The following is a 22,921-nucleotide window of genomic DNA, read 5'->3' as shown; positions in this document are numbered from 1 at the left end:
GGCAGCCCATCTGATGAACAGAATGTTGAGTGTTTTATTGTGCAGCCAAGATATGTGCTTTTGGGATATTTCTGAATTCCTATTTTTCATTTTACTTTTATGTATTTTTTGTTAATTTTGTTATGCTTATTTATTATCTATTTATGCTGTTTACCAACATTCCTTGTGTTTTATGGATGAAATCCCCAAGAGGCAGAGCCGCCATGGTGTGCCTCCTGAGGGGTCACCCTCAGCCTTTACAGTGGGGTTAAGGAGATGAGTCATTCAGACGTTCGTTAAGTGCATTTTATTATACGTATTCTTGTGGTTTTTCTGGATTATTGTGCACTTTTGATCTGTTTCTGGTTGCTGTTTACTGCATAAAGGATTTGGATTGGTTTGCCTTGGATTGCCTTTTGACGTTTTTTAAAAAATAAAACTTTGAATTCAAAGAACATTGTTTTGCCTTTGTCCTTTTAAGCCAGAGGTTTACTGTCATTATGCCCCTTGAATTGCATGTTTTTTGTTTTTGTGAATTATAAGTATTTTAAACTTTTAAAAGCTGTCTTTGAGTTTTGAGCCAGGCTGCCTGGGATGAGGCCTGCTTCTAGATGAACTGGCTTTTTGTGATATTTTGAGGCCTCATTTTGTGCTGTGGCTTCATAGCAGAGTAAGAGGAGGGCCAGGGGCTCATCTACCCGGAATCAGAGTAGCCATAGCATCGTCATTATGAATGAATGGAACCACCAACTATCCTTCTATCCATTTTAAATTTGCTTTATCCTGTGGGGTATTGTGGGAGCCTGGTGAGGTAATGGGATGTCCATTCATCATAACATACCATAAAATAAAATAACATGACATGATATGAGATATGTAGGGAAAAGATGGGTTTCTTTTATTGCAAGGCCTGTAGACATTACTGCCTTTAGTTCAAAGCTGACTTAGGTCACATCAAGACAGTTACACAAAACATAGCAATGCTTTATGGGATTGACATTGGTAAATGCGTTTATGCAGCTGTCTGCTAAGAAATTGGAAAAACATTATTGATAGGTAGGGCAAGTTCTAACCAAGTTGTTTCCTCATTTTACTAGAACATTGTTGAGTCATGTCCCAGGCTACAGAGATTAGTTTACAACAAAGTTTCTTAAACTTCACTTTCTCGCGAATCACTCTTGCCCCTCTTATTGTCTTTGAGACTTATGCTGTGTTCCATTTGAAGTGGGAAGTCAGAATTGTGAACTGGAATGCCCCATTAAGTGGTCTGTCCAACTTTAGATCGTGACGTCAATGTAAAATGGTGATGTACTCTGTGAACTTTAGTGAATTCTGTAGTACTGTACTGTTTATTAGCACTTCTGTCTATTTGTGTCTTGTTGAATCAGTCACACACACAGTTCTGTCCAACTTCCGTGAAACCCACCAGACAGACGTCCAAGACACACGTTTAAAACACCAAGAATAATAATATTCTTCAATAAAGTGCACAAATCACCGCACTCTCCTCAATTCTTCCAATAATAAATAATCACAATAATAAATACAATCCTCCACTCCCAGCAGCTCCGTTACACACCCTCCCAACTCCGGCTCGGCCTGCTGGTTTTCCCAGAGTCCTTTTATAGTTCATGACCTGGAAGTATTCCTTCTCCCAGTCAAACGCCACATCCTCCTTCCTTAAGTATCCCTGAAGTACTTCGGAGTCACAAGGACGGAAGCCCGCAGTACTTCCGGGTTAGTGTAACAGGAATAGTCCCTAGGTTCTTGGTGAGCTCCCCCTGGCGGCACCCACGGCATCCAGCAGGGCTGAAGAAATGGATTCCATGTCCCATGCTGCCCTGAGGGAATCCGGGGAACCATTTCCGTCCAGGTGAGCTGCCATCTAGAGTCCCAGGTGACATAGTGCCCTGAAAAGGCTGCTTTTCTTCCTGTTCTCTGTTGAGGGAATTCCCAGCCATACTGAAACGCCGGCCGTACTTCACAGGACATGTTGCTACGGTGTTTGGATATGCAAAATACTGCATTGTTATCAGCTGTTATTTATTCCAATGGAGCAAATACAACAAAGGTTTTCCTGGACGTGCCCATATTGGTTTTCCGAATGTTTTACTGGAACACAGTTAACTCTGGGGGGACATCATTACCATCTCTGACATCTGACTTCCAAGCTGAATGGAACGCAGCATCAGTTAGTGGTGACAGTCAAAGTAGGGGTGGGGTGGGGAGCTTAGAGAATCAACAACAATGGTCGTAGCGGAGCAAAGTTGATTGCTTTAACAACCTATGGCAACCCAGCATGAGACATGCAACCCAACCCAACAGCCACAACCCACGCCCAACCTGGAGTTTAAGGAACTAGGATTTAGAGAAGTTACATTTTTAATTTTTTTAATTTGCCCAAAATGGTGTAAAAAGAAAATTCCCTTGATTAATGGATCAGAACCACCATTGAGAGTGTTCTGACTAACTGCCTGGTATGGCAACCTGCAACATATCTGACCACAAATGCCTTGAAAGGATGGACTTTTCACACTTCTGCCATCCAAGAGAAGATACTGCAGCATCAAAGCCAGATCTGCCTGGCTGCAGGATAGTTTTCACCCCACAAGCTGTCAGACTCCTTAACACCATGCTGCCACCTGGGATTTTCCACACTGCCTCAACCACCACTAAAAACAGAACTTTTACACTGTACATGCAAGCCACTTTCCTGCAATGACTAGTGTGCATGTAGAAAAGAACAGAAAATCTCATACTGACCTTTAAGTATTTTGGCACTCTTGATATCCTTCTGCTGTGAAACATTCTGACCTGCCATTGTTTACACATGTCTTAAACAACTATTATCTTAAACTGATAATTTTTGTATCATCTATATCTATTATTTATTGTTTATTTATTATATTACATATGTGATGGACAGCCGGGTCCCATGCCCGGCCGGGACGCCCCTGCTGCATATGTTCCGGGGGAGCCACCATGAACAGCTCAATACCTCCCCCGGGATGCTTACTGGCAGCCTCCCTGGCCGATGTTCATTTCCCAGTCTCCCGCGTGGCTCCATGGGACATGGAGTCCTCCACAGCCTGGTTGGAAGATGGGGTGGCCGCTAGGGGCTGCTGCCGAGACTGAACAACCCGCCTGGACGAGTCATCAGCCCCACCCGGAGGTGCAATTGGGACCAGGTGGTCAAGCACCTGGAACACTTCCGGGTGGGCTATAAAACGGGCCAGCCTCCACCACTCAGGGGCCAGAATCGGGAGGAAGAGGATGAAGTTGCCTGGGAGGAGTGGTGGTGCAAGGTGGAGAGTTGTTGGTGCTTTTGTGTGTTAGTGCTTTTGGGACTGTGTTGGGCCTGTGATTTTGCACATGCCTCTGCGACAGTCTGTGCCGGGTCGGGTGCTATATAGTGCCTTTATCACACATATCTATTGACTATATTTATGCATCTAGATTACAAATACCATGCATTGCATCAATGTTCATATTGCTAACTACACGTCAATATTGCTGCTACTTCTTTGTCTTGTCTTTGCACAATGTCTTGTCTTGTTTGTGTTTTAATTTTAAATTTAAATTAAAATTTTAATTCTATTTTTAATTTATTATTTGCACTTCATGTTGTTACATTGTGGACCCTGAGCTTCGCAATTTAGTCTGTCTGTATACTTGTACAATATATGGTTGAGATGACAATAAAGTTCACTTTGACTTTGACTTATCAACTTTCCATGGCTTCTTGAGGCTTTTTTCCAAAAAAGCTCTTACTGTGTTTTAATCAACCAGATGCTTATTTCGGTTGTTAATGAAAGGTGAATTGTTTCCACACAAGACATGACATGAAATCCAATCATCTTATCCCTTTCAAGGTCTTAGGGCTGTCCTAGCACCAAGATGGAATAAAGCCTAGATGGATGTCCATCCATTACAGGGCATATTATTCAATTGACGTAACATAACGTAACGTGATGCAACATAACATAATATAATGTAACATAACATAACGTAACATAACAAAACGTAATGTAACTTAACGTAATGTAACATAACTTAACGCAACGTAACATAACAAAACGTAACGTAACGCAATGTAACATGACATAACGTAATATAACATAACAAAATGTAACGTAACATAACTTAGCATAACAAAAAGCATAACGTTACATAACATAACATAACATAACATAACATAACATAACATAACATAACATAACATAATTCACAAACTCGCTTAATTTAACTAAGGGTCTTAGGGGGAATGAGGCTATAATGGCACCATGTAGGAATTTACTCTGGTGGGCATGGTAAACCATCAAAGAGCTGACCATTCTATTAATATAGCATAACTCAAACCCCTTCAATCCAACGCAGGGTCTCGGGAGTCCAGAGCCTAACCTGGCAGGAAGGCAGAAATAAACCCTGGCCAGGATTCCAATTCATTACAGAGCACATTATCCAATAATCTCAACAATATTCTCAAGCCCTCATAATCCAATTGAGCGTCTCTGTCTCAGGGGGCCTGAGAGTATTCTGGCAATATCATATGCGAGGCCGCCAATAACCCCGGCTGGGGTGCCAGTCCACTGCAGAGAACATCATTGATTTATTGAGCGTTTTTCTTTGATGTCACAATCTAATTTATAAAGCATAAGAAGAGGCGAATAACTACATGTACGGATACACTGTAAATGGTCCATCCATCAAGGTTTTTCCTTCATTTGTCAAATATGAGGGTAAGAAATGCCTCCCTAATTTTCTTCATGTGATGATGAAACAAGAGCCACAGATGTTGCCACCTGGGATGTTCACATTCTGCCTCACTCTGCTCACCACAGGCCAGATGTTACAAGATCCACTCTGGTCTCAACATATGAAGATTAGAAAAGCATCTTTTGGCCAACAATCATCCATACAAAGAGTGCAAATGTCATAAAGTCCAGTCAGTTCCAGTGACATCATATAACAGAATTGCACTCCGATGACCAGGTATGATAGAGGTGGCACAAGCTGAGCATGCCAGTGGTTTCTTGCTGGCATGTGCAGCACTAGTCAATCACCCAGACTTCCATGGGAACATTAGGGTCAAGCCACAATGAATATTTCTTTGGACCATCAGAGACACTGTCAGTTTGGACCCCCACACTCTGTGAACATAATGCCCAAGCTCTCCCTCTTGCTATCTCATATAACTTTCTGGTGGGTTGCCTCCCCTCCTCATCTCATTTTAGTGGCTGCTTTCTGGCAGTAGGCTGGGGGAGAAGCAGGAGAATTAAACCCTAAAAATGTAAATTCCTCAAATAGAGGTGGGGGCACTACAAGACGTTTTCCAAAGACCCCTGAAATCCCTCAAAGACAGCCCAGCAGGTGCCCCTGACAAGGCTGAGAGCTCAAACCTGAATTGTCATGCCCACCCAAGCCCCCAACTCTGATCTCTTTTGCTTTGTCTTGCCGGCTTAACATGTCACCGCCGGGTGGCTTGGAGGTGATGAGATCGCCCTTTGTTTCCCTTCTGAGACCTCAAAAGGGGCAAAAGAAAGAAGAGGCTTCAGTTCAAAACCCTGCAAAAGGGTCTCCTTGCCACACACACTCCTCGCACACACCTTGTGACACCAGTGCATTGTTTAGAGTCCTGAGGACACTGTGCTGGGGCCAAGAGTGAGCCCCCTCATGATGTCAGTCCTAATGCTGAAGCTCAGGGAATGGTTTTGAAAATTTCACGCCAGAGGCAACAACGACACATGGGTGTGTGTGCGTGACTGATTAACAATGTGCTTGTCACCCTTCTCAGGAGACATGCAAATAAGAATTTCTTTGGATTATGGACACATGACAATGAATGTCTCAGTGCTTGCAGTGTGTGTGATTGTGTGTGCACTCAGAGAGCTGCTCATGTTTGGTGTGTGTGGATCTGTGTGAGCGATCACAGGTGACATTTCATCTGCCCATCCATTTTGCAGCCCGTTTACTAAGTGCTATAGCACTTCCCAGGAACACTGGGTACAAAGCCATTACAGGACACAGATACACACACACTGGGCTGAATGTGTTTGGGATCTTTTGGAGGAAGGTTCAATTCAATCTCATTTTATCTTTATGTAGCGGCCTACAGGGTGCTTACACACACACACAGTGCCGTAACAAAGTTATTTAATCCATACATCATTTAAGTAAAAGAACACACAAATCAGGTGAAACACACAGCAAACATTGTAAATCATGACCATATGAGCCCAGTAACATTACAGCTGACAGTTGACAACGAGGAAAAGAAAATCAGAGCCCTGGAGAAAACCTCAACCTCAGCTTCAACATGTCAAAGCCACAGGGGCAGAGGGAGATCTGAACCCTGGACTCTGGAGATTTGACTGTGTGAATGTGGCTCTGTCCAAGTGAATTATCTACGTGTGTGTGTGTGTAAACCTCAACGTGTGTGTATGTGCGTGCCTGTGGGTGACAGGTGTGCCCATATTTTTGCTTATATGAGTTGGCATTTGTGCCTGATGTGTACCAATGTGACTGTGCGAGTGTTCACGTGAGTGTTGGGAGAACTTGTGTGTCGGGATATTTGAATGGTAGGCTGTACGTCTGTACGTCTGTCTGTATCCGTATGTCTGCGTATGCATGGGTGCTCACCAGTGTTGTATAGTGTAGAAGATCAGCCCAGCTACAGACAGACACTGAGACAAGCAATGTCCAAAAGCACACTTTTTTATTTTGTGTTTCTTCTACAGCACACACAGTGCACCAAACAGCCACAATAGCTCAGGTCCTTTTACTTAACTTTTACTTTTCTTTCTCCTTCTCTTCTGCTGCCTCCACTCTTGTCCCACAAGCTCTGCCTTCTACCTCCCGACTCCGACTATTCGAATGGAGTGAGGCAGCCCCTTTTATAATTCACCCGGATGTGCTCCAGATTCTCCCTGATAACCTTCCTGCAGCACTTCGTGGTGGGATAGAAGAGCTGCAGTCCATGGCTATGGAACCATCTAGGCACCCTCTGCTGGTGGCCACAGCCCCCCACAGGGTTGAGTTTCCATGATTCATGGCCCCCACGCAATCCAGGGCAGCTGCCCTCTTGCTTCCTGGGGAGATACTGCACTTCTGGTCCTTCCCTTCTCCAGGCATCCCGGTGAGGCAAAGTCCTCGGTCGTCTCTCACAATAGTTACAACCTAGAAATGCCTCATTACTGTACTTTTTTGGCAATTTAGGAAATTGTATTTTGAGTATATTTAGAGAATATTTTTACTTTGCTTGACCTTAAAATTTTTTGTCCACTTTCACCGTTACTTCACTTCATTTTCAAATGCAATTGGCTACTTTTACTCTGAAAGATTTTGCTAGACACATGCATTACTGTGATATTAAACCAGACACCAAAAAGGCTTTGCGTAACTCAGTCAATCAGCTTAAAGCACAGCTTTATGGAAATGTGCGTATATGAAGAAGCAAAGGTGCTCTGTTGGTGTAACAGCCAGTCATCTGCACTGTCATTGAGGGACAACTTGCTACTTGAGGGGGGAGAGGCTGGATGTTTGTGGGTGGGGCTGAATGTTGGTGCTGCCCAATCCCAGGCTTCGACCACACTACTATGTTTTCACTGAAACTCAAATGATTTCCACCCACACTTGAATATTCATATTATTTATGACAGGGTCTCTGTCCACACTAAAACGACAGAACACGTATGACACAGAACTGAAAAACCCTTGGAGGGATGGAAATGTAGCAGATAAAACAGTATCGGACTGTTTAACGCATACGGGTAAGCAGCAGAACAAATGGTATGGAAAGCAACTGCTTTATGTCTGCTATGTTGCAATGTGGTTTGCTTCCATGAAGGGTGACAAATTAGGTGAATGTTAAGAGCAGGATCCAATCAGAGACACATAATAAGCACAAACCAATCCGAGTGCGTTTCAAGTCTGCATTGTCAGGGCTCTACACTTTCGCCCATCCACACTCAACGACGAGTTCTGGAGAGTGTTTTAAAGTCTCCATCTTTAGTACTAGGGTGTTGTACCATGTTAGCCATTGTGAATGTAGTGAGAAGTCAACCAAAATGACCCCTTTTATTGGCTAACTAAAAAGATTACAGTCTGCAAGCTTTCGAGGCAACTCAGGCCCCTGAAGCTTGACTTGTCACTAAGTCTCTGTCTTGAATGTGTCTCTTGTTTGAATGTGGACAAGAGGCTAAATCAGAGATTAATGTCTATATTTTTAAACAAAAACAAAGTAGCAGTGTGGACAATGGCCAAGTCTCAGTTATCTCCATTGCTGATGTTGCGCCATTGAGACGTTGCTCTCATGGCAGGCAGACAAGGTGGGGTTTGGTGGGTAGGCTGCAGCGAGGTGGGCCTGGGCGTTCACTTGTTTTGGTTCACTCATATTATCAAGTGCGTTGCTCACATTATCTTGAATATCATACCAAACTGTGAACTAGTTGGAAAAGCCCAAGGGAAAACAGAAAGGCCAGCCCTTTGAATGTGAAACTAGAAGAGATAGTTCACTTTATTAACATTATTAATATTTGTTTTCATAACTAATATTGTTATTAAGTGAATTATGTCAATTTTCATGTAGTTTGGTGTTATCTGAACAAATATGAGCCATTTATGGGCTACGGAAAGTTTTAAAATGTTTTCCATTTACAACCCCAAATCCGAAAAAATTGGGACAGTATGGAAAAATGCAAAAAAAAAAAAAGAAACAACACAAAACACAATGATTCTTAAATTTACCTTGACTTTGATTTCATTGCAGACAGTATGAACCCATTACATTTCATGTTTTGTTTGGTCAACTTCATTTCATTTGTTAATACACATCCATTCCTGCATTTTAGGCGTGCAACACATTCCAATAAAAGTTGGGATAGGGGCAAATTAGGGCCAGTAGTAAGGTAAGATAATTAAACAATGATGTGATTTCAAATAGGTGATGTCAACAGGTGATTGTAATCGTGATTTGGTATCCACAAAACGCTGAGACTTTGTTGAGCAAAGATGGGCAGAGGATCTCCAGTTTGTCAATAAATGCAAGAGAAAATTACTGAAATGTTTAAAAACAATGTTCCTCAAAGAAAGATCGGAAGGGATTTGTATTTTTGTAAATTACTTCAAATTAGATCATGAACTGCCACTCCCAGCTCCAGTGAACTGGTGGGATGCGTACACCATGTATGACTACTGCAGCTCAGTCTCTCCCTAGGTATGGTGGCACACCTATTCCCACTTTGTCTGTAGGTTGTCCTTCTGGTGTCCACTAACTAAAAGAAGGCCTCTTTCTCTGTGATTTTTCTTTTTCAGCCCGCACCATTATCCCTTTTCCCCCCAGATGTGTACAGATGCCTGAATCACATGTCAAGCCTGTCTGCCTCAGACCCGCTGAAGAAGGACACAATATAACGGCAGCTTTCATTATAATGAGCCACTTCGTAATTTGAAGTGAAATCTGAACTCATGTTAATGAACGTTCAAAGAGGCTCCTAATTGCTTCTTGTGCAGAGGCCAGCAGCTGTGTGAGATCCGCCAAGATGCAAAGTGACAGTCCGTCTCAAGGGCAGGGAGTCTCCCCGCGTGCGGCAATTTTGGAATTGAGCAAATCGATCAATTTGGCTCATTAGCAGGTTCTTGGGGCTTATTGATATTTTTGTATAGGCACATTGTGCGATGATTCTGTTAGCTGGATAGTGGCAGGGTGAGAACAATGAGGCAAGGTGCTCAGGTCAATTGGCACATTCCGCCAACAGAAAGTGAGTCGCAGGGTGGCAGGCCTTTCACCTTCTGCTGCTTGAAGAACCAGGCAGACACTTTGGATTTTGGGAGGGATGGGAATGATACAACTCCTGATGAGATCAGCCACGTCAGGTCTTCTAGGACTTAATGAATACTTTCATTTACAGCTTGTAGTGTAGAATGTCTGGGGGGCGGAAGACTGAAGAAACCCTGAAGGTTTATGTTCTTCAGCATCCTCACTAGTTGGAGGTTTTTGTTTTCCTCTCCTCTCTGACCATCTGATTATAGCATAAGAAGCAGACTTTTAGATTTAAACTACAAGAGCCTTAAACAATGTGTACATTTATTAGTGATTTAAGTTAGGCTGGGCTCCATTAGAGACTCATCTATTGTAATTTTTTATTTGTGCATTTGTATTTATTTATGCAACATGTAATTGTTATTCTTTGTTTCACTTTTGTTACACACACGTACACATGGGAGGCAGCTAAAGGCTCTAAATGAGAGTAATTACACGCCAGACCAGGGGGTGGCAGAGTGCGCTGACCTTTTTTCTTGCTTTCCTGCAGACGGTTCACGTGAAATTCCACCTGACCCTGATGACATCACTTCTGGTTTCGGTCCTTCTGACGATGTTGCGCCTGGTTCTGGCCCTTCTGATGACATCACTTCCAGTTCAAGCCCGTCTGATGACGTCACTTCCAGTCCCAAACCCTTGGAGGAAGACCTTTTCAGTACTGGTCCTTTTAACGATTTCACTTCCGGGTCCGAGCCTATGGAGGAAAATCCTTCCGGATCCAGCCCTGTTGACATCATATCGTGTTTTGGCCTTTAAAACCGCCATTTAACAAATAGTTCATCAGTTCTGTTTTGAACTCCGAATTGTGTACATCAGTGCTATCAATTTACATTTTTTGCAGCCAGGGAACAATATATGGGTGGCTGCTCCAAACCTTTTATGACTTCTGTCTCTGATTTGTGTGACACCTTTTATAAATCAGTGTTGCTGTATCAGGTACAGCAGAGCAGGAATCTCAAGTGCTTCATAACTGGATAAACGTATGCACCACAAATTTCAGAACATGCCTGTATTAATATATAAACTAATAGCAATCATCTTTTATACAGAGCATCTTGCACAATCAATAAAACATACATTTGCATGAATCTCTTGTAAAATCCTTCTGCAATAAAGCCCAAAAACGATTAAAGCAGCCCTTAAAGCACCATATGAACCTTTCCTAAATTCTGCTCAGAGTATACTGGATAGGCCTCACATTTAGGCTGCCTAGGCCCAAACTCAAAATGTAGGCTTACAGGCCTGCACAGGCCCAAAACTGGGCTAAGGCACCCAGCAGGTGAATATTAAAAACTACCCAAAACGTGGAAGAGGAAAACCATTAAGAACATCAAACTCCAAATCAGAACAACATTTTTAAATAATTATATTTTTATGGAACAAAGCAAGGCAGAAGCATAAGAGCAAAAATGTTTTGTTTAAAAAGGTGGAGTGTAAAGCAAAAAAAATCCAAAAGCTGAAATAATAGAATATTATGAGAAATAATATTTAATTAATAAGAAAAAGATTTATTAATCAATAAATAAACAATCTTGGCTGTATCTTAACAAATGCAAACTGAAGTGAACATAAGTGAATAAGAGAAGATGAGAAGAACTAGAGGTCAATGTCATTGAAAACAGAAACATGGTGACGTTGTGAATGCAAAGCACACTGAGGCCTTCAGTAGCCTGCCCAGGTATAGTCTCGCCTCAAGTGGCCAGCCCCAAACTCGACATTCAGGCTTCGGAGTGCACTGGCCTAAAATAGAGGCCTGGCTTTTACAGTTCAAAATATATATTGAGTGTCCCAAGATATATGAAAAAGAACCAAAAGTGTCCCTCAAGGAAGAGGAACTGTTAAACCTCTGGCATGTGAGACAAGTCCAAAACAAAACCTTTATAAATGAAGAAATGCTTATTAGTAATTAAAAACAATAGCTAAATATTAAAAACAAGCAGAATGTCCAGTGGAGGCTGGGTGGTCCCATGGCCTTGGAACCCCTGCAGATTTTTTCTTTCTCCAGTTTATCTGGAATGTTTTTTGTTTTATCTGTCCATCTGGCAACTGGACCTTACTTTAGTCTTTGTTACTCAGTATTGCCTATTTTTTATAAACCTTTCTTGCTTCATCTTGTAAAGCACTTTGAGCTACACTATTTATATGAAAATGTGCTAAATAAATAAATAAATAAAAGTGCAAGATTCAAACAATCAGATACCAAAAACAAGCAACTAATAAGAAATCACTAAGTGCTCTTTGAATGTCCCAGTAAACACTCTTTCTCAGAGACCAACTAAAAGGCCATCTTCACAATCTCAAATAAACTGTAACAGAGCAGGTAGAACATTGCTTAGAGGTGGGATATTGACTTCTATACTACTGCTGGCACTGAAGGGGCACAAAATATGGGGGAGCTGGAATATTGCTTCCCACTTTTCACAATGAAATAGGAATTTAAGGAAATTAGGAATACATGTGTCTGTTCGGACATGTCAGATACTTGCTTTAATATGGTGATTTAAATAGCTCTGCTACAAATACGAAAGGAGTTGGTTGGTTCCAGCAGTAGGATTAAGCAATAAGAGGCCTGTGTGAGGATGTAACACTGGGAAGATGGAAGCAGATTCAAAATAGTGGAGCGTAGATTGAGGACAAGCTGTCAAGATGGACTGAACTAAGAGAGCCTGCGTGCTGTGGAGAACTCAAGGAAGTGACAAGAGGTAAGGCAAGATACAAGACAGGCTAGAACATAAGGTGAGGTAGTCTGTGACTTATCCTTTTGTCTGTCTGCAGAGCTGGAGATGTTTCCTGTGGCTCCAAACCGCATAGTAGTTTGTGTGAGAATGCCTGTGTGAAAAGAAATAGAAAATATGCCCATTTGTGAAGGGCCTGATCTGTTCTGCCTCACCCATTTTAGTACACTTAACATCATCAACTAGGGGAGAACAGGCTCTACAGAAAATTCCTTTATTTTGATCATAGGTGAGCAGAAATATCATATCCTTTGCATAGTTACGGGAGGCTGGATGTGCTGTTTCCAATAATAAAACCAATCATGGAATAGCATATAGCATCTTTCCCAGCAGGGTGGCTCAGAGCAATTAATTGTCAATCAGAAATACAAATAGTTGGATAGAAGGAATATGAAGTTCCACCTTCAGGAATGTCAGTCACAGCAGAGCCTATATGCTTATAACACTTTGAGCTACATTTTTTTTGTATGAAAATGTGCTACATAAATAAATGTTATTGTTGTTGTTGTTGTTATGTGTACCGTGCTGGAATGTGAATATCACCTACAGCAGTGGTTCTCAAGCTGTGGGGCAGGCCCCCTTAGAGGGGCACGAAGTAACAAAAAGGGGGGCGCAAAGATGTGAAAAAAAGAAAACAAGAATCAAAAATATGAAAAATACATCTATTGAAACCAAAACAAATTAACTTAAACTACATTCTGATACTAGAAAGATAAATATAGAGTTAGATAAATGTCGATAAAAGTTAAGTAGGTATATCATTAATTAAAATAGAACAAATTGGTATTAGTGGGCTTCTTTCAAAAAAACGTTAGAGGGGCGCGATTAAAACTGTTATGAAAACTTGAGTCGCAAATACTTAAAGGTAGAGAAACGCTGAGGTCCTACAGAATGTCAACTGCTTCTTCTGATAGCTGAATGTCACGGGGAGTAGAGGAGACATTTCATCTTCTGTTGCTGAATTATCCTTCACAAAACAGTTGCAATATCACTTTCCTTGGCTGATAATGGGAAACCAATAACAGCACAGCAAGGATATCACTCGGCACTAATAACTGGTATAGTCAGAAAAAAAAAAAAAAGGAAGGCATATGGAAACCATTTTTGGTTCATCACAGAACCAACCACAAGAACTTTTATATATTTAGATCTGTAACAGGTCTGATACATAACCATGACTAGATGATGATAGATTTGGGAAACACCAGTGTGTTCCTGGTGGTTAATGAGTACAGTCACACAGGAGACGTTTGGGTTTTCTTTTTCTGTTAGTCCTCCTGCTAGGTAGTCTACTCTACATTAAGGATTTCCATTTTGTTCACATAGTAGGAACCTTTTCAAAGAAAAAATTCCATATACAAAGAACCCTCCCCAGAATTAAATGGATCTTTGTCAAGCAATGGGCAAAGTGCCACTAAGCGTGTTGTAAATCTCCTTCAGCAAGTTGCTCAAACCTACTTAATTCAATTCAGGGCCATGGGGTGGGGTTAGAGAGTATCCCAGAAGCAAAGACACAAGGCAGAAACCAACTCTCATTGGAGTGTAAGTCCATATCACAGCCCCCTTACGTGACGCTTCCACACAGAACCAATTTAGAGTCAAAAGATAAGCTAATGTACTCATCTTTGGGATGTGAGAGGGAAGTTGTTAGAACCAAAAGAAAAGTTAAAACGCTGACAATGCATACAGACTGCGCAGACAGTGACTAGGTGTGTGATTTGGACTCCAAATTCTGTATCCATGTGTGCTACACCCAGAAACGTAGTTACAAATTTCAGGAGAATACTCTTAACCACCTTTTTGAGATGAAACTTGGTATTAGCCATGGATTAGCAGAAAAGTCCAATTCTGTATATATTGGAATATTATTGAAGAGAGAGCAGGAGTATAACCTATTGCTCCTTGTGCTAGGTAGATACTTTGCCATCGGAAAGATGAAACAACATCTTCTATCTCTTATCCATGACTACAAATTATAAAGATGCCGAAATGTCCAATATATTATATTCTATGGCTTTCTTTGGAATGTTGCTTGCTGTCATGCAGTCATATCACCTCCTACAGCTTATTCTGGAATATCACTTACACCCGGTAGCAGATGTATCACCTCCTACTGCTTTTTCTGCAGTATAAGTCATGAGGAAGCAGGAATATCATCTTCTGCTGCTGATTTTGGAATTGCTTTTACAGGGAAGCAGAATGGTTGTCTCCTTCAGTTGTTAATGGACCAACTCTGTCTTTTTATGGGTCCTTATTAATGCATTGCCTTTCCAGTTGCCATTAAGCAGTTAAACAAAATGTCTGCGCTCAAACCAGTAAATTTTTATATAAACCATATTGCTACAGATTAACATATTTAAAGGAATTTATGTTGCTTACCATGTGGTTTGTTGTAAAAATTTTAATCTCATATTTTCATGAAGCAGAATAAACATTTCAGTGACCAACACTGGACAACAGGAAACAATATGAAAAGGTCCATGAACAAATCTCATGTTACTCGTGTCGTATGATCCACACAGTCATATTCTCACAACAATCCAAACATACAATACAATACAAAACAATTTATTTTTGTATAGCCTTAAATCACATAAGAAGTGTCTCAATGGACTTTAACAAGCCCTGCCTTTTGACAGCCCCCCAGCCTTGACTCTCTAAGAAGACAAGGAAAAACTAAAAAAAAACCCTAGTAGGGGAAAAAATGGAAGAAACCTTGGGAAAGGAAGTTCAAAGGGAGACCCCACTTTCCAAGTGGTTTGGATGTACAGTGAAGGTCAAAAAAGGGGGATAAATACAATACAATACGCAGACCAGAACACAAGTAATCCTCAATCTTATATATAAACGTCTACGCACAGAAGTGTGTGTCTGTCTGTCCGGCCCAGAAGTGTGAGGCTACAGCATGAAGCTTAAAGAGCCGGCAAGGCAGCTCCAAGTTAACGAGTCGGAAGAAGAAAGAAGAACGAGGCTACAGCGTCAAGCTGAAAGAATGCCACTCCATCGCCAAAGTGAAACTGGTGAGAAAAGAAACTCGCTTAGGGGCTAATACACAAGCGAGGCAAGCACATTGGCAAAATGAGACCTCTGAGGAGAGAGAAACCCGTTTGGCCAATGATAGACAACAGAGGCGAGCATGTTGGCAAAACGAAACAGCCGAGGAAAGAGAACCCTGCTTAGCCGCTAATGCACAACCGATGCGATTGATTGATTGAAGTGCCAGAATCCATGGTTTCTAGGAGCCCGGGCTTTTAACAACACAGGCTTACACAGCTATTATAATAGTACAATAGAAATATTACAAGTACAGAGCAGAATTCAACAGTAGATGATATCACATAATACAATTTTGTGATAAAATACTTTTTAAATAAATACTTCTAGAAAATCAGAGTAGTGCATGCAGAACAATTCCATCCATGCTGGACCAAGCTTTTGAATTGAAGATCTATCTATAGTCCTCATTCACAGGTCAAGAGTCCTGCCTTCCTTTTATCTCCATGAAAACACAAAATAATTTTTTTTCTTGGCCATCACTACAGATTACATTGGGTAAGTAACATATAAAAAAAATATCATTTTTGGGATGAGTATTCTTTGAACTAGGTTAAGAAAAATTGTACTCTGAAGTTTAAGGAATATAGCAGTTTTGAGGTAAGGTACATCAGATAGGAAAGGTAAGGAAGACTGAAGTTTTGAGGTCAGGTAGTTATACTCACTAATCTTGGAGCTGGAGAGCGGCGACGTGCTGCATGTTGATTTGCACTTGTTCATGTAAGGTGGTCACTGTACTCTGTCCACATTCCAGTAATGACCCCATAGACCTGCATGATTGAAAGCTAGGAAAGCTTTAGAGTTATAAAATGGTTAAGGTATACTGGGCCGCAATCTGAAAGTGAAAGGGGCTATATAGCCAATCCCCACCGGCCTACATACAGTGTCTGCAGAGAATGGGATGCCGTGACATTTAGGACTGCTTGTTTCCATCTTTGTTTCCTCCTTGCATAATGAGCTGCTAAGGCAACTGAAGTTCTAATGCTGCTGCCTGTGCTCATCTGGGATGCTCGTGGCACACAGGAGGCTGCCCACTAGGTCTACTGTATCGGCTCTAATTGCTTTTATTCATTATGGTGAATTATTTGTGCATTGAGAGTTCTTCCTCCCTTTGGTAGGTCAGGGCTCAGGTTATTGAAAGGGAGTCCACTTCTTCTTTCACAGTGGACTGCTGCTTTTCCATCAGAAAGCGTTTGACTTCAGGGTTGATCCTGATTATCAGAGCTCCAGTGAAACTCAGATGAGCCGACAGCAGAGACCCTGAAGCCCAGCCTTTCTGCCAGCTAATAAAGCTGACTGTGTAGGTCATTAAAAAGACAAGAAGTGAAGGGAACAATTCAGGCAATTACAGCACCCAACTTTCCTCTAGTGGCCAATGGAAGTGCAGCCTGGATGAGAATGAACTCATATTACACAGTGGCTAAAATAAAGTAAGAGGCACAAAAGCGCTCATGTGGGAATGAAATGCTTTAGGTGAATAGAGGGTAGCGGGTGGAGTAACTCAAAGTGAACTTAAACACCTTAACTCAGTCAATCAGGCTTTATTTTATGGAGTTCCATTCATGGAGTGCTACAATGAAAGTCAGATGTAAATGCATTTAGATGAATAGAAAACAACAGAAGATGGATATGAAGAATCAGTGACTAAGGCTGCGAGCACAGAGGAGCAGATCATGTCTGCCATTGGCCTTCTTGTCATGAGTGTAATTGCTTGGAGTTGGAGGAAATCCAAAACCAAGCATCAATGGAGATTTGGTGGGCCACTCGTGCTGTGGGATACATGGATGGAAGCCAGTCCTGAGTTACAGGCATCTGTCAGGTCAGCAGGTCCTTAGCATTTCTTTATGAACTCCTTGCAGAGCTGAGCAGACAGGTTCTGAAATTGGTAGGAATCCAGTGTTAAACATTGACAGTAGGGCTTAGAAGATCTCCAGCTCCATTAAGGTCTTAATATAAACAACTGGCTAATTCCTTAACTTCTAATAAAAATGCTAGGCACTTCTTGATTCATTTGAAACACTCAATGTTGTACATCACAGAGGACAATTAATGACCACACTCTCAGTACCCTTGAAGAAGTTCCAGGCCCCTAAAATACATGTGCTGCCCCTGCCTCCTTAATCTGTCACTAGTTTGCATTACAGAAGTGCTCTCATGGCAGAATCCCTCTAGAAAACCCTCGGACCCCAGATGAAGTTGACTCTCGGCACTCCTAATTACTCCCAGGACGCCGCCTCTCCAGTCGACTGGCTCAAGCCAGTTGCCGGGGGGAATGATGTCATCTCTCGTAATGAATGCTGCAATAGGGTGATAGAATGGCTGCTAGAGATAATTGAGAATTGAATTGGCACAAGAAAGGAGTCAGAGCATTTCATAACAGAACATTGGATATTAGAAACAGAGAAATAGAGAGAGAGGGAGAGAGTGGGGGAGCTAATGGGGTGGTCCAAGTAAAGTCTGAAGGGTGGCCTACAGGCGACAGGGCCTAAGCTACATGGTTTAAAGAAGTTTTCCCTTTAGGTGACACAACTCGCAAAGAGCATACAGAAATGAATTGAGCCTTATTTTATTTAGCCCAATCCCAAGGTTCTTTATGAGTACAAAGGTATAAGGACGGATAAAGACCACTACAGGTTCCTGGGTGAGTTAGCACCTTAGCATAGAGTTGATCACACTTTTGATAATGCAGCACTCAGACACCGGGTCATTTCATGAAATATTCGGTATTTCTCACACTTGATTGTGGGGAAACTCGATCGCTTCATAAAGTGCCTTCCCCCTTTGACATTAAAGGGGTGTATGGATACTCAATTATTTAATCAAGCTTCTTTCTTGGTCATTTTGGCAGTGTGTGGATACTCGATTGTTATAATCAAGCAGGAAGGATCCCCCATGATCAATAAGCCTAATATACATGCCATCATTTCATTGAGTTGGGGGATTGAAAAGGCCTCTTGCTGCAATAGGCCCCTGGGCGCACTCCCTGAAAGCCCTGAGGGTAGATCTACCCTTCAATTTAATACACTGAGGCAAGGGTGCATTAGAGTTTCAGCAACAGGGTCACACTGTCTCCCAGCATGCAAAGAGCATTTAATCTGCAGGACTGTATGGTCTTAATGAGCCAAAATATTTTCCAAGAGACAAAATGTATTACAGGGACTCAAGAGGCAGCCCCCGACAACAAGACAGTAAGCCATTGCTCCGACTCACCATGTAATGCCAGGTAAGTAAGCTGTTTCACCTGCACGTCTGTTAACTTGTACCACTAGCCTGCTTGACCTTGTAGCCTGCTGTAGGTGCTCACATCGGGGGTACATACAGCTTTCATCACCCACATTCCCCAGTTTGTGTGGGCAGATTTCAACAGGTTAACAGCTGGTATATCTTACATGGCTTGAGTTTACAAAGTGTACACAACTCGCAATGAACATGACTGCAGGTTTAAGCCGCCGCACAGCTAACATGATCTTTATGGATCTTGCCAAAATTTAAATGCACCATCATCTACAGAGGCTGCTCAAATTAGACATCTCATACTGTGAGGGGCAAACAACTCACAGGATCCCAATGGCTTTAAAAAGACAAACATTTCAGACAGATGAACCTTTGCAAGTGTCACACACTGAAAGTAGCCACTCACCTTACATGGGACTCATGGCTTGCAGGATTTTAAATGCAAGATTACACAGTGGAGATCTGAAAGTCTACATACTGTAATAGAAATTCAGCCTCTCCAATGTCTGCACTTGATATTCTATTTGGTATTGGGCCTAAGCACCATATACAGGGACAACAGGGAATGTAAGGAAGGACGCGATATCCACTCGCACTCTACACCCATCAGAATGTGCAGCCTCCATATCATCTTCCTGACTTGCTGAGTAGCCTCATGTAGGTAGGTGGATTGCACATGAACCCCCAACCCTTCCAGCTCAGAACAGGAAACAGTTTAACTCTCACTAACTCTGCTAACAATCCATTAGTTAATGAGATAAACAAGAAGCAGGTGACAGCACTTAAAGAGGGCAGGGAGGAGACATGAATGAGCCAATCAGAGGCTCCTCTGGTCTGTCTTGCTGACAAAGAGATTCACCAAGTGGAAGATGAGTTGGAAGGATTGATAAAAAGAGTTTCCTCGCAACCCAGATGAAAGAAGCCAACGTCACAGGCTTGAACCTGATCTGGACCAAGAGCTAATCAGGTTAATTGTGGGGGGGTGTGTGGGGGTTCATGGCATGGCAGGGACTTCCTCTGGTTTTAGACGGATCAAGGGTCTGAGTCTTCTTCTTGATGGTGCACTTTGTCATTCCTATACCACACGTGTTGCTTCTTCCTTTAGGCATTTTCCTCCCGGGCTGACTCTTCTTGAATAAGTCTCTTGTTTTCTAATTCTGCAGAGCTTCCTTCCCCGTGGCATGCTCCTGGTTGCAATCGCCTCTGCTGCGGACCCCCTCTGCCTGCTTTGTGCGTTTCATTCACATTTGGAGGTGTTTCCATTCGCACAAAGTTTCCAGGCCAGATAATGAGACACCAGGGCTGCCTGCCAAACTCGGGCCGGCTGTCCTCCTTTATGTTATGCCAGGTATTCATTTGACAGAATCTGTTTTTTGGTTTTGGTCGTACAATTTCTCTGCAGGGACGAACTGATTAAACCCCAGGTGAGCAGCACAGAAGAGGAAAAGGATGTGGGGATCCAGAAGCAGACATCTTGGCCATACTGGCAATGCCATCTTTGTATCAGGCTACTGCTCTGCTTGTCAGTCAGAATGAGGAAAGTGTGTATGCAGGGCAGTGCTTTTGTATGTAGGTATAGTGGTGTGTGTGTGTAGCTGTAATCACAAGTGAATGTGAGTGTGTATCTGAATTTGTGTGTAGCCACGTGTGTGACTATGAACATATGCATGTGTGTGCTGACTTTAGTAGTTATTACCACAGATAATGTGTGCGTGTGCGTCTGTGTGTATGTGTGTGTGTGCACTGATAATCACAGCTGACACGCATGTGTGAAAAAGGTGCTGTCTGTGATGTGTGTGTCTATAATGACATATTGCAATATTATTAATATGCACATAGGTATGGATGAGCGTAAAGTCACATGTGCAAAAATTTGGAAAATGCAAACTTGTTTATGTTTATAAATTTCTCTAATTAGGTTTAGAAAGAGATGTGTGTTTGTATTTGCATGTATTCATGTATGTCCGTATACAGTATCCTTGTGAGAGGAGAGGTATATCAGGTGAGAGAGCACTCTTATGTCTGTTTTCATAGGTGCCTGTGTGTGAACAGCATGTTAAAAGAGGAGTCTGTGTATTTGGTTGCATCTGTGTGTGCAAAAGGGACCATACACGCATGCGTATACATGCATGCACAAACATTTACATGTAGATAGTGTGGGGTACAGCCCGAACACAGACAGGCAGAAATGTTGGTTCATCACACACGTTTATTTACAATACTATGTACAGGTTAGTGAGCACAAACCCAGCGCCGCAGCACCAATCACCCCTTCAAGCCTTGGCCGCACAACAATGCCTTTCAGTCTTCTGACCGCCTCCACTCCTCTCCTCCGAGCTTCGTCCTCTTCCACCCGACTCTTGCTCCTGCCCCTTATATACAAGCCCGGATGGGCTCCAGCTGCTTCCCGGCAATCCTCTGCGGACACACCCCCGTGTGGCGGAAGTGCCGGCTGCGCACCCGGAAGCCCTCCGGGTGTCCTTAGTCTTCTTCCCAGCAGCACTTCCGCCACACCAGGGTTCTTCAGGCACTGGGGAGCCCCCTGGTGGTGGCCACGGGCCCCTACAGGGTTGGCCCCCAACACAACCAGGGTGGTTGCCCCCTCGTGGATTAGGGGAGGCACAAGCCCTCCTCCGGTCCTCCTGGGCATCCCGGCTGGGTACCACCCCCAGCCGCATGCCACAATAGATAGATAGATAGAAAGGGAGATAGATAGATACTTTATTAATCCCAAGGTATGCATGTATAGTGTACATTTGCTTATTACTTTTTTCATAGATGTGTGTGTATACGTGAAACAGGATTGATTTCTGTAGGCATTTTACAAATATGTGTGAGCAAGAATATCAATTGGTATATGGGTTTGGGTGTAAGAATAGGCATGGATGCTGCTGTAAACATGTCTCTGTGATGCACAAGGGTTAATTTCATCACTGGTGTGTATATACTGTAATCATAGATGTATTTGTAGTTTGGCGTGAGTGCACAAATATAATGTGTGCTTAGTCATATGTTTATTGTGAGCATACTGTAAGTAATAATAATAAAATAATAATACATTTAATTTATATATATGAGTGCCAATTTCTGGGATGAGTGTGTCCATACACCTACTGGGCATGCCTTGGCTAATCATAATGTGTATATAGATACGAATGCATGTTGGCACAAGCCTCCATGAATATACAAATGTGTGTGCATGCTCTTTCTTGTTCATAGGCAGACATCAGCATACGTGACTGTTGTGTATTCATACATGTGCGTGCACACAGGCTTGTAGATGTGCGCTCACATTTTTAAGAGCCAATGCATGCAGCCTTAGCAGCCTACTCCTAGTAGAATTGCGTGTATGTGCTGCTGAAAGCCTCCACCAAGTGCCTGCTTTAACTCGACTCTCATGCCACAGCTTGGTGCTGCATCCCCCTCAGCAGCCCGACAAGATCTGATGGGAGGAGCCTAAATCTTGCAGCATTGCTTCATCCTTTAATGAAGCTGTTTACTCACATCTTGATGCCCCTGGAGGATTGCCACAAAGACAGTTTCTGCTAGCATCAGATCATGAGGGCAGAGCACCTGGCACAGCGGCACCCAGAAAGTCCAGGGGAAACTACACTGCCCCTTCGGTGCTGAAGCCACCTCCTTAGCTACAGCTCTTACCGGCAACTCAGCAATGACTTAATGAGGTTAGGAGTGGCTAGGTAAGTGATGACGCTCTCTAAAAATAAACCCGAGGGAATAAGGAGGCGGCAGCTGGTGAAGTAAGTCACACCAAGGGAAATCTCACAGGCCAGTGCCCACCGTTCTTATGGTGCTTAAAGAAATCACTGGGCTCCAGCCCTAGGCCAGCAGAAGAAACAAAACACGAGGCTTCCTGTTGCTTCTCAGCCTCCTGACCCTAGAAAACACAAAATTTAAACAAGGTGTGAGATTTTAAAAAGATTTTAGGCCAAGGGCTCCTCCATATCCATAGGGCACCCAGAGGGGCCTACTAACTGGAGGGCATCATTGAGTATTCATTGGAGGTCCTGGCCTACAGTGCTTCTGGGACCTGACAGGGTCAAGAATCACAGTAAGAGAGGTGCAGAGGCCAGGTTTCAGT

This window comes from Polypterus senegalus, chromosome 10 (assembly GCF_016835505.1).
Source record: "Polypterus senegalus isolate Bchr_013 chromosome 10, ASM1683550v1, whole genome shotgun sequence".
NCBI classification, from domain to species: domain Eukaryota; kingdom Metazoa; phylum Chordata; class Cladistia; order Polypteriformes; family Polypteridae; genus Polypterus; species Polypterus senegalus.
Note: the sequence above shows the minus strand (reverse complement) of the source record.